The sequence below is a fragment of the Odontesthes bonariensis genome, chromosome 16 (assembly GCF_027942865.1).
Source record: "Odontesthes bonariensis isolate fOdoBon6 chromosome 16, fOdoBon6.hap1, whole genome shotgun sequence".
NCBI classification, from domain to species: Eukaryota; Metazoa; Chordata; class Actinopteri; order Atheriniformes; family Atherinopsidae; genus Odontesthes; species Odontesthes bonariensis.
In genome coordinates, this window is record NC_134521.1 from 18,066,617 (window position 1) to 18,073,259 (window position 6,643).

The window sequence follows — 6,643 nt, forward strand, 5'->3', positions numbered from 1 at the left end:
AAAAAACGTGAAAATTTAACATCTCTACCTGTGTGAGAGGTGGAGATGTGTAAAATACAGAGCTGCGGATAAAATTATCGTGCAAATTATAACTGAACGCAATGATTTTTTAGATCCTAAACCAATACTTTTCGCAAAACACATTAAAATTTTTGAAGTGAGTCATTTGGCTATTTCATTTAAAATATTAACTCGTCTTGAATTTCGATGGTCGCAACACGTCTCAGAAACATTTGGATGGGGCCAGTTCCAGACTGCTTCCCTGCAGTCTTGAACTTTCACCAGATGAAATCATCACGATGTACAAAATACAACAAATAAGACCCAGGACTGGAGACAGGGTGGACTTTTGTAAACTCCTGAGACAGTGATGATGAATTAAGTAACTTTATGAATGGTTTTCCTCCATAAAAGGACATGCTTGACAGCTCATTTTATTTCAGTTTCATGGAATACATATAATGTAGAATAGGGAGAACTACATGTTTTGTGTGAATAAACGTTGCAATCATTATCAGTCAAAAACCTTTTTAAAAATACACCACTTTCATCCATTTACACGTTTAAAAACAGCTATAATTGAATGCTTGTATGCTGCCCTCCACTGGAAGTTACGGGCAAGTTCGCACATGCCCAGACTCAGTAATCCTTACTTTAATCCATAAAAGTTCCACCCTAATGATCAGCAGTGACTAAAATGGCATCTGTTCTCTTTTGTATCCAAATGAGACTAAAGCTTGGATATTAAACCAAAGTAAAAACTAGCAATATTAAAACATATCAAACAGGAGCTTTACATATATATATTAAAAAACGTTAACCGAATAGCAATCGTACTTTGCTGTCTGGTTACACTGGCAGACTTAATGCAGGAGATATTCACCAATTCTGCCAGAGTTTCACAATTCCCTTTAACTCTTGTCATAAGCTGTGTCTTTCACTGTCCTGAGGTCTCGTCTTCACAGCTATCGTTTATTGCTGACATCACTCTGGTTGTCTTGTGTTGCTCCTGTAGATGGCAGTGTCACACCAACTGATTACAAATGAGCTCTGAGCTCATCTCATCAGTCAGAGCTGAAATGTACAGCCTTTGTTAATGTTTCTTTTGAGTGTTGTTAACAGGACTTTTGAGATGTATATCGGTATTATCTTGCGTGCTCAATGTTATTTATGTGTGTATCTGAATTATTAAACATCTTCCAGTTTTTGAATAAGCAATGCAACACTCCGCCTTCTGAGTCTTGTAAAAATAGCTATCGTGGGATCTCTTATTACTTGCATAAATTTCATCCAGTGTAGCAACGTTTACTCCAGAAAAGTTTAATTAAACCCTTTAAATCTTTTTTTGACGGACTGAATACAACATGAGCCATTGATTCATATTAAATACCTTCTACTGTGTGTAATTAGAATATTAAATCACAGTCACACCTTCAGCCTAAACCTGCTGCTGCTGTAGGTAAAACTTTACCTCCAGTCGCAAGAAAATTGATGGGAGTGAAACTCCCGTCTACTTGGACGTGTTCATCCAAACGGGGGATGGAGACCACACCTCTGACCCTGCTCCCAACCTCTCGTTTTACGCAGCATTCCTGTGCTGACCTCTGACCCCAGGACGCACGGAATCTCAGCCCAGAGGCTACGACCTGGTGCCCTTTGCTGTGACCTTTTGAACTTTTGACAGCCCAGTCAAAAAGTGAAACAGTTTGTCCCCTTGGAATAAATGACCTCTCATCCCCTTGTCTGGTAAAGGTATGTAAGTGCGTTGACCTCGGTCAACCTTTCATTAGTGCTTTATTTTATTACGCCACTTCCTCGTTGCTGCATCATCAGCATCTTTGGGAGCGGGAGAGAGGTAGAGACACAAAGTATGAAAGAGGAGGAAAGCAGAAGAAAGCCAAAAAGAAAAAAAGAGAAACAATAATAGAGAGGCAGTGAGAGAAAGAGGTAAGGATACAAATAAGGGCAGGAGATCAAGCCAAGGATAGAAAGATTGGCAGCATCTGCTGCATTGACTGAAATGTCACCTTTGAATGGCTTCCCTGTCCTTGATGCTGGACATCCCTATCTGATCTCCATTCTCCTTGGGAGTTGTAGTTCTGATGACTTATGTAGGGTACAAAATAGATCTCTTACGAAATATATCTCCTGTTCGAGATAAGCCTTCAGCAGGACGCAGAACAATTTCTCATTTTTCCTGCGGCTGTAATTTCTACTGAAATTGACTATTTGAAAGTTAAGTTAAAGGTCAATGTGTCATGTGTGAATGAGATAATTGGATTTTTGTTTGCTGACACTTGAGTGCCTACCAGGTGATGCAGCTATTCACCCCAACAACGGAAATTCATTTCCCCCCATTTTGTTACAGTTTGATACGAAGTCTGTTTTGCTGAACACTGCTTTCTGCAGAACGACACCACCTCGTCCTCCCAAACATGTCAAGCATAGATATAGCTGCATACCAAATTCAATACATGGCTTTAAAAAAGCAACATTAAAGATTTGGGTTCAATTCTTCTCGTGATGAAAAGCAGAATTTCAAAAGAACTCAAAGAACATTTTTTGTGTGTATTTCATGCAAATTGCTAAATCTGCCTCAAGGCGAGAACAGTACATCCACATCTGGAAGGTGGCAGTTCTTGTTAACTGTCACTTGACATGAGAAACAGTGGACATGTGTAACAAATATGTGTGTATGTGTTCAGGACGTTGGAGGGGTGAGGGTTCATAGCATTTTGGGGCTGAGTCGGATCATGCTGACATTGCCTCGATGTGGTGGCTTGCCACAGGGCACAGCGGTGCCATGCTTGATGTCATTTCTATCTTAAATGTCACTCTCAGTAAGCCCATCAACATCTACTCGCTCATGTCCCCCGGGCAACATTCACCCTTCAACCTTACAGTAGTGTAGCAAAGAGGGGAGGCAACCAGAGCTCGTCTTCAGCTCTCTAAGGCCGCTGTTCATTTCTCTTTTACATAATCTACTGTGTCACTGCAGGACGTTGTACTGAGAGATACTGTAAAAAATATAATGAGGCTCAGCAGACCTATGAGAGCTGTAGTGCGCAAGCTTACGTGGTAGAGGATGTTTGCTCGTCGGTCTTACCATTGGCCCTAAACTGAACTTTGATCCAGTGTGACCCAGGTGTCACAACACCGTCTTTCATTCACAGTGGTGTGGTGACAGGCAGCCTAATTACACACGGTGTGTCTGCGAGAGCCATAAAATGAGTTGTAGGATGACAAAACCCCATAAAGCCCGTGTTCATTTACCCAAACATTATTGCTGTTTTCTTCTGTATTCATCACTGAGTCAGGTGTGAAAGTGTACCAACTTATCATGATAATAGACCTGTTGTTCTTCCATAGTTATTATTAGTGAAAATAAATTTGTAAGGTACAGTTTTGTGAGGGAATAGTTAAGAGTAACTTATTTAGAAAAGACAGTAGTTTGTGTTTTATGATGTTTCTGGACAATAAAAAGAGGATTTTATTTATTTGTTGGTATGTTAGTTTCTCTATTTATTTATTAACTTTTACATACAGACAAATAACGCAAAATATAGATAAAAAGTATAAAAGTATGGATGTGGTAGAAACCCTTATGTGCTCGTAGAAAACCACATTCAAATAATCTTCAAAATTTAAAACGTAAATACATTTGAAATATTATATTCAGTGTTTGTACAATTGATCATTTATAGAATTGAAATAAAAATAACTGATGAAGACAAGGAGGTCAGACCTGAAACCAGGAACATTATATGTATTTATGTTTCGCTGTGAACAATCATCAAGTCAAATAATCTGACAAAAGAACGAGAAAGGATTCTAACATTAATGTACCCACAGTACAGTGCCGTAATCATGAACATTTAGACCTGAGGGTAGGATTCTTTTCTAAGTATTCTAAGTTACCATTTTATTTTAGCAAATTGCTTCACATCTACCTCTCAGTTTCACATGTGTGTTCATCACGGTCCATAACAGTTTAAAGGGATAGTTCGCCTCTTTTGACATGAAGCTGTATGACATCCCATACTAGCAATATCATTTATTAAATTTGACTTACCCCCTGCTGCGTCCTGTGAGCCGAGTTCCAGCCTAGTTTTGGCTTTGACAAAAGTAGTCCGGCTAGTTAGCTGGGGCCACAAAAATAAAGCGTTTTGCTTCTCAAAACAATATGCGTTCAAAAGAGTAATACATTTGCATCACAAAATCGTTCTCCAGGAAAAGGTCAGACTTGGCGCTAAGTAAACATAGTAACAGGTGCGGCTATCGTCAGGTGGCTGCATGCATTGATGGCTCACAGGACGCAGCAGGGGGTAAGTCAATGTTCATAAATGATATTGCTAGTATGGGATGTCATACAGCTTCATGTCAAAAGAGGCGAACTATCCCTTTAAGATGAAGACGGGGGTATATATACCAACACAAAGTTCAGATGTTGGTGTGTATATATGAATGCTGAATTGGTATTGGAGTATTTCATGTTCTTAAGACATCTAACTTCAAAAACATTTTCGATTATATATTAAATTATTCAAATTGAAGTCCTTTGGTAAAAAGGTTATTTTGGCTCAGACAGATCCAAGGATTTCAAATTTACAGTTTTTTTTTATTACTAATATCCGTTTTCCCTCTGCAAATTATGAAACGTTTTGCGCTTTCATTTGTGGTTACATACTGCTTATTGTTACAAGACTCTTTGATTTGCAAAGACAAATCTTTATTAGTTGCATCACTGCATGTAACTTGTTTGCCACTAGCGAACAATTAACAGTTAGTTACAGAAAATAACTCTGACATAACAGCTAAATAATATGAAACCTGGCCAGCCACCCAGATAGCCACAGAGAGTTAGCAACTTGCTCTTCTGTTCTTAGCTTTTGGTTTTCTAAATATATTGTTGAGTATTTCTGTCGCTACTATGTAATCTCAGCTACAACAGGCAGTCATTTTCAAAAAAGAAACCTCTAATGCCCATCACCTAGCAGCAGGAAGGCTATATTAGCGAACAGCAGGGGAACGTAGACAAAAACGTACCACATAAAGAGTAAAACCTTTTCTTTTAGTCTGTAAAAACTAAAAACAGTGCAGAATAAAGAGAAAGTAGGTTGGAATTAGATTCAAGGGGTGCTGGGAATTAAATCTTCAAATGAATGCTAATTGTGATCCATATCTGCCTGATGAGCAAAAAGGCAACCGTGTGCTAACATATGCTTAAAGCCATAAAACTTGCATACGACAATTTTGCATTCACAGCTTGTTTCCTTCCCCCCAAATTGGCATTTAAGTCACTTCCAGCAGGTTTTATATGTTGGCATACATTTAAACTCACAGATTGATCTGAAGAAAATAATTTGCCTGATCCTTGAAATCATTTTGTTATTGGTCTAAAGTCAAAACATGTCGAGGTAAAAATACAAAAACTATCAGCATATTGATAAGAAACTACTAAAAACAATCTCATATATTCTTATATTGTAGTTCCTGTGACTTTACCCTGGGTAGGCCTGTGATGAAATGTAGTAACAGTTTCTGATATGATGCTGAATGGTAGACTATAGAGCAATGGTTTAACTGTAAAAACATGATCATGATAACTTATATTTGTGAATTGCAATTTATTAATCATAAACACAGAGCCTTTGGGTGCACATTGGTGTTTATTATGACAAAATGGTAGGATTTCAATGATATCTTGACATGTGTGTGTATTCTTAAGTCAGTGTCTCCAACCAGGCTGACCTAAATTGAGGGAGTTTGCTGATTACTGTTTAAATCAGCTGCACATTAGAGGAGTTCTGAGTTTTCATTTCATGACTTAAAGGGGCCTAACTGTGCAACTCAGCCAGCACTATCAAAGACACAATGAAATCCTTCCTTATAGGATCTAAATATGGAGCGCAATGAAAGTGATGTCAAAAAACAAACAAACATGAAATAGATAATCCATTTGTGACCTATTTCTGTCCCAGTGTGCTCTCCATTGTTTGGAATAATAACAATTCTATAAAAATTCTCCCCCCAGGCTTCTAAATATCTACAAAGCCCTTGGCACTGACAAAGGGTTTGTCACTGAGGGAGTGTGAAGAAATTAGGACTCCTGAGCGAGGGACTTGTACGACAACCAACACCCTTCTTAAAAAAAGAGATGAAAAAGAAGAAGAACTGTCACTTGCATACCAGCAGTGTTATCCCACTTCTAATTTTGAGATTCCTACCCCGACGCAAGTGCATCCAAGTGTGTTAAGTTGAGAGCATTAGTGCTGCTTCTCTGATCGCACGGCAGCATAGGACGGACCTTGTCAACATGTGTGTTTTTAATAGGATAGCAATTTAAACCTGTTTTCTGGTCACAAATTGGCCATTCATCTGGCTTTATATAAATTAGGAAAAGCTGCAGAAAAGAGGCTTTTAAGGCCACAAGAAAGAGGGAGGGACAAAGACATGATTTCAAGTTAAGTCCTGCCTCGTTTTTTTTTATTACTGAGGCTTACACTTCAGCGCTGTCCTCCTAACCCCTGTGTGAACTGCACTGCAGCCGCTCATGCTCTCTGCACACCTCCATGATTTGGGTTTTGAGTCATATCCTGATTTTATGTGATTGTGTGTTATCGAATGTGCTCGCTGGCTTTGT